Below are 6,081 nucleotides of genomic sequence, written 5' to 3' on the forward strand. Positions count from 1 at the left end.
AACACTAGAGCGAAATGTGTACGGTGTCAATGCGCTTTCAATTAAGTCGATTATTCCGTGCGTATAAACGTAGTATATGTAATATAAAAAAGAATGAGAGGTACTATAAGAAAATGTACCCAAAACTCTGGAGCAAATGAAAACATGCTCATTGAAAACAGTTCACATGTATAAATTAAAAGATATAACTTAATAGGTTACAGCGCTAAACTAAAGGAAAAGTTAGAAAAAATAGCAATGCGGTGTGAAGGAAATAAAAGACCATAAAATGTTTGTTTGTTTCGTTAATTATCTGAACCTGTTAAGATATGACACTCCATTGTTTGCAGTAGTTTGCAAATATACACTAATTTTTATAAAATCGCAAACATTTTCGTGGGATGTTTTTCTTTGATTTCGAATTGAAAATACATTACGATCATATTGTACCGAAATAAGTGCGGTATCCCTGCATTTTGTAAAAGCCAGAAAGAAGCATAAATTGTATGAAAAAATGAAAGGGAGAAAGTATACATGCCTTCTATAATTTTGACTTATATGTATATTTTACACATTTTCATTTATTTGCCAGCTTGGAAAATATATAGGCTTATTTTTACTTAAATGTGATATAAAGCTCATTTAAATGTTCTGTAATGTCTTGATTTTAAGTTTGTTATCATAGTGCTTTGTATTTTGATTGTCCACTATACGTGAGTTGCTTCTATTGAAAAAGTTCTAGTACAAAGAATTTCTTTGTTTTGAATTTGTTTGTTTATTGTTTTTAATTTTTAAAATTCATACTTTTGACATGTATGTGAATGGAGGGTTGCCGCTTTCCTCCTTTTCGGTGGGTTTATATATTAAAAAGGCATCCAAATGGGAAATATCCTCCTTGGTATCTCTGCATCTGTTAAACTTTTTATGGGAAGATGTATGAAAATCCAACTTGCTATAATTTCATATGCTTAACAGTATCACAACAGTATGTTTACAGTATCTCCCCATAACTTTTCATATGAAAAAATGTATTATATGCATCCCACTCGATATCATTGAATTCCTCGTTAGAACATGTAGTCCCTCTATTTTAGCGTATCAACAGTTCAAATGGCTTCAAACCATGTAAATGCACCATGACGATGTCACCAAATCCTCATTAGTGACGATGTCACCAGTGACCATTTTCGCTACTGGGTTGTATCTCTCGCATACATATGCATGTACACAATATGCACATATTACATATAGTAAGAATAATTTCGACTTCTATGCATTTATTTTAAGTAATTAACCAATTAAAAGAACAAAAACGCAAAAAGCCGTCAGCATTTCGTTGTCTGACAAGAAAAACATGCATTTACTTTGATGAGAAAATTCTGTCAAATTTATTTTGCCTCTGGCCGGGCTCTGTTAAAATTCGTTTGCCTCTTTTTGTTTGTTTTGTTGCTATTTGACAATTTTCACGCTGATTCGTTCTTGGACCTTCTCTATAAATTTACGTTCTCTGACCGATCTGGGCGGGGTTGTTGTAGCCGCTACAGCAACAACTTAGATTGGTGCAATACAAGGTATATCTTCAATACCTCTGATTGTTTTGATATGATTTTTTATATATGTATCTCCTCTGTTGTTGTTGTAGCAGCATACAAGTTCCCCAAAGGGTTTTTGGGGAGTGTTGCTGGAGTGACAGTCCTTGGCCAGATATATGTATCTCCTCTATCTATGTATGCTGTGAATATATAAATTTTTTCTAATGCAGTAATCTGTTAAAGTAAAATTTTCAGATGTTCATAAAAGGTATGAAGCCTTCGGCATAGCCGAAGACAGCGCTGATCTTACTTGTTTATATTTGCATTTAATAAATTAAATAAACTTAATCCTTTATAAAATAACGTTTTTTGCGTGGCCGTTGTTGTTTGATGTTGTAGTCTAAAGTCATTCACGTTTCTCAGCTTGTATGGTTGCGCTTCGCCAATATACGTAATTTTCTCCTGTTTGTATTTCGCCATTTGTCCTCTTTTAGTCTTGTAAATCAAAATTAAGGTTTAATTTTAATACTTTTATTGAGATTATTTTATTAGGAAAAATGGAAAAAGCAACGAAAGTCGTAAGGTTGCAGACAGAGTGGAAGATGAAGATGAACAGCCGGTTCTACGTACCGGAATGACTCGGGGTTTTAACCCGACCAAGGGCTGTTGTTTTGGCGATCTATTCCCGTTTAGGTCGGCGAAGTATCTCAGAAGTTGTTCGTCCATAGGGCTACATTCGCTACGTTTTCTTCTACTCAGGGCTGGCATCGAGTCAAACCCAGGGCCAGAAACCTACACCTGCTGTGTATGCCAGGCACTACACCACAACTCCACCTCAGTCAAGTGAAATGCTTGCGAGGGGTGGAGTCACCTCAGAGTCTGCTCAGGACTACGGACACATCGGCAGTGGACCACATCGTATGTGGCCCCCTTCTGCTCAAACAGAGCAGCCTCCACGGCTAACCCCAGTCCACCTGAGCAGTCCCACACAAACACCACAGCACAACAACATAACACAATAGACCACACCACAACCGCGACAAACCACTGAACACACACAACCGCACCACCACCCACACGCAGCCGCCAACAACTCTTGGTTCCTCCTACAATCTGCACAGTATGTCAGACCAGGATATTCCGTAATGTGACATCAGTCAAGTGCAACACCTGCCTTGGCTGGTGCTACTTTAGGGCATGTTCAGGTCTGCGCACCACGCGAGATTGGACGAGGAACTTCGAGGGCCCGTGTTGCGCAGCGCGGTCGCAAACTTCAACCGCGACGCCACCCACCACCACCACAGGGCGACAACCACCTCAGCAGCGCACACAGCCAATGGTGTCACGGCCACACACATCACTCACACCCCGCATTACCACACGTCTCCCGAACCACATGAAGCTCCTTCAATTTAACTGCAACGGGCTTCAGAGGAAGATCGAGGAGATAACCGTCTTTATGGGAAGGCATGGTACACTGATAGCTGCGGTCCAAGAGACGAAGCTGCACAGCAATTCAACATTGTTGAATTGTGCCGGGTACAACGTGCACCGTCGAGACCGCGAGCGAGATAATGGTGGTGGCTTAGCGTTCATCACGAACCACACCGTGCAGTATCGTCTTATCGAAGCAGACATCGACCGCAGGGATACCACCCTAGAATGGCAGGGCATTGCTATCCGGTTAGGTGATGTTGAGGTCGAAATATTCAACATTTACATACCCCCTGTCACCTGCTGCCCGGCAGGATATCACCCTGATATAGGTGCGCTCCTCAGAGGTGAAAACCGAGTAGTAGGTGAGTTTAATGCGCACCACGATCTTTGGCACTCAAGCCTTGAAAACAACAACCATGCAGTCAAGTTTAAATAGCGGCAAATCAGCTGCACTTGATAGCAGTAGGTTGAATAAGGAAAATGAATTAGCCACACGAGTTTACGGGATGTGCATAGCTCAGTGGTTACCGCTTCTGACTTTGCACATCGATGACGCGGGTAAATCAAGGAAAATAACTCGCCATAATTTTCTTCTTTTCAGTGGCCTTCTACTCATTCACAACATAGTTGACAGCCGTTTCACATGAATATTTTTTTATGAATCCTGATTAATAGATCGTTATTCTCAAAATATTCTTCTAATTGCATTTTAATAACTTTCTCTAAGATTAATTCTAATGTTTTCAATGTGTTAATATGCCGAAATTCCTCACATTTTACAGTTTTTTTTTTACTTTGTCAACTGGCGTTATCATTGTGCCTTTCCAACTATTTGGAAATATTCCTTTCATAAGTGATTGATTTACTATTTCCGCTAACGGTATCGCCACAGTTCTCCAGTTATACATAATAATTTTAGGGCTTATTTTATCACTGTCTGATTTATTTTTCATCATAGAGCATATTTTCTTCAGTTCGTCATGATTAGTCTTGCGGAACTTGAAACTATAAGGAACATTTTCTATTTGATTTTCGTATTGCACGTGTACTATTGATTTTCTTATGTCTTCTATGCTATTTATAAAATATTTATTAAAATTACTTGCTATTTCATATTCATTTTACAACGCTTTTATCAACTTGCCTTGTTGTGTGTCCAGAAACTTTCAATGTTGTGGATCCAGAAACTTTCAATGTTGTGTGTCCGACACCATAAAACCTTTGCTTTGAAAAGTTCCTATAAAAAAGCATAGTGCATAGGGCGACATCTGTAGTGAATAGGGCGAGGTAGATGACATCTAGATGTCGCCGTATGTACTACGTTTGCTACAGTGAAAATAGACGACACGCCATTTCTTTAAATAAAATTAATTGGTGCTCGTTAGTATGTACATACATATGTAAATGCATGTGTGTGCACCTTTCTATTAATATCGTTGAATTATTTTAATATCTATTGCAAAATTTTATTCAGACAGGACTAAAAAGTAGAAAATAAATAATATAAAAAAAACTTTTTAATATACAACGCTTTTATAAATGGACTAAAAAGTAGAAAATAATATTTCTCAGTCCCATAGAATTTGTTTTGATAACTTTTGATTTTGAAATTTTAGCAAAAGTCATTATAAACAATCTATGAAATGAAAATGAAAAGCGTGGGGCGCATGTAATACACTTGAATTGATATGAAAAGTAATATATGTATGTATGTATGTGGGTACATGAATAACGACCGCTTAAAATCGATTTCAAAGTTCTACTTTCGCTGTAGAAATTTTAGGTCTACGTTATGTAGTTTGACTATTGTCAATTAAATCGAATGCTTTGTATTGCATGCGCTCCACGTTTTTCATTTTCAATTTCATAGATTCTTTTATTCTGCGTTTGTATGTTCCTGTCTTTTCCAGTCGACATTGAAGTCTCTCGCGATTATAGTGTTTTTCGTATATTCCATTAATGTTTCTATATAGTCCTCAAAGACGTCACAAAAATCTTTCTTAGAGCTACTTGGAGACCTGTAAACAGCTACAGCCATTACGGTCATATTACCAAATGTACACTCACTCTCACACACACTCATGTTATCCACATTTTTGAATCAATAAATTTGTGTTTTATATTTCTAATTTTTCACTTATTTTTTATATAGATTGTTACCACTCCTGTATGCGTAGAGTTCGACAAACAGCTTACAGATCTATAACTGGGGAGATTTATTTCCTCCTCATTAATATTTGCGGTTAAATGCGTTTCCGATAAGAATATTATGTCTATGTCATTTTTAACAGTAGCGATTTCTAGATATTCAAAGTTATTTACGAGTCCCCATGGTACAATAATTACAGGCATTGTCCTCCCAGAGAGTTTTACTTAACATCGAAATTCGTGCTCCCTTATTTTCATTTTGACGCAGTTGTTCAATGTTGATTCTTTTACTTTGATTTGACTTTGCATTTTGTTTTCGCTCAATTTAAGTTTTATAATTATAGATTATAGATTATTTTAAAGAAAAAACTTTTGAAATGAAGTGAGCCATAAAAATATTGAATTTATTTACTACGCAAATGTTTTTTTCTGCATTTGCAAATTAAATAAGTCCTCTGCAAGAAGGTTTGCTTAAAAAAATACGTGCACATATATGCTATATGGTGAATAGAAATATCCTGTTTCCCTTACAGTAAACCTTTTAGTGTGCAATGATATTTTTCAAATAAGGCAGATCGGAATATGCGCTCTCTGGGAAGACAATACCTGCAATTATTGTACCATGCGAGCACCTGAATATTCGTGTATATTCCTTTTATATTCTTTGACTGCTAGTACCCAATGCGTTTCTTTTTTAAATTTAACTTATTTTGGTACACCGGACAGGTTTTACTTATCGTTAAATGATTTTCATCAACGCCCAATTTCAGTCTTTCGTTTGCTCTAATGCAGTTAAGGCACCTGTTTATATACTCTTTGTTGCAATCTTTCGTTTTATGGTTTCCATGACATTTCAAACAAACTTTCTCATTTTTAGCTAGTCGACGACTGATGTATGTACGTACGTAATACTTATATGTTGTTTTTATAAATACTAATGGTTGATGTCCTCGTAAGGACAAAAGCTGACATCACCGCCATCCAA

This window comes from Rhagoletis pomonella, unplaced genomic scaffold (genome assembly GCF_013731165.1).
Source record: "Rhagoletis pomonella isolate Grant_MI unplaced genomic scaffold, Rhpom_1.0 Rhpom_scaffold_00002, whole genome shotgun sequence".
Lineage (NCBI taxonomy): Eukaryota > Metazoa > Arthropoda > Insecta > Diptera > Tephritidae > Rhagoletis > Rhagoletis pomonella.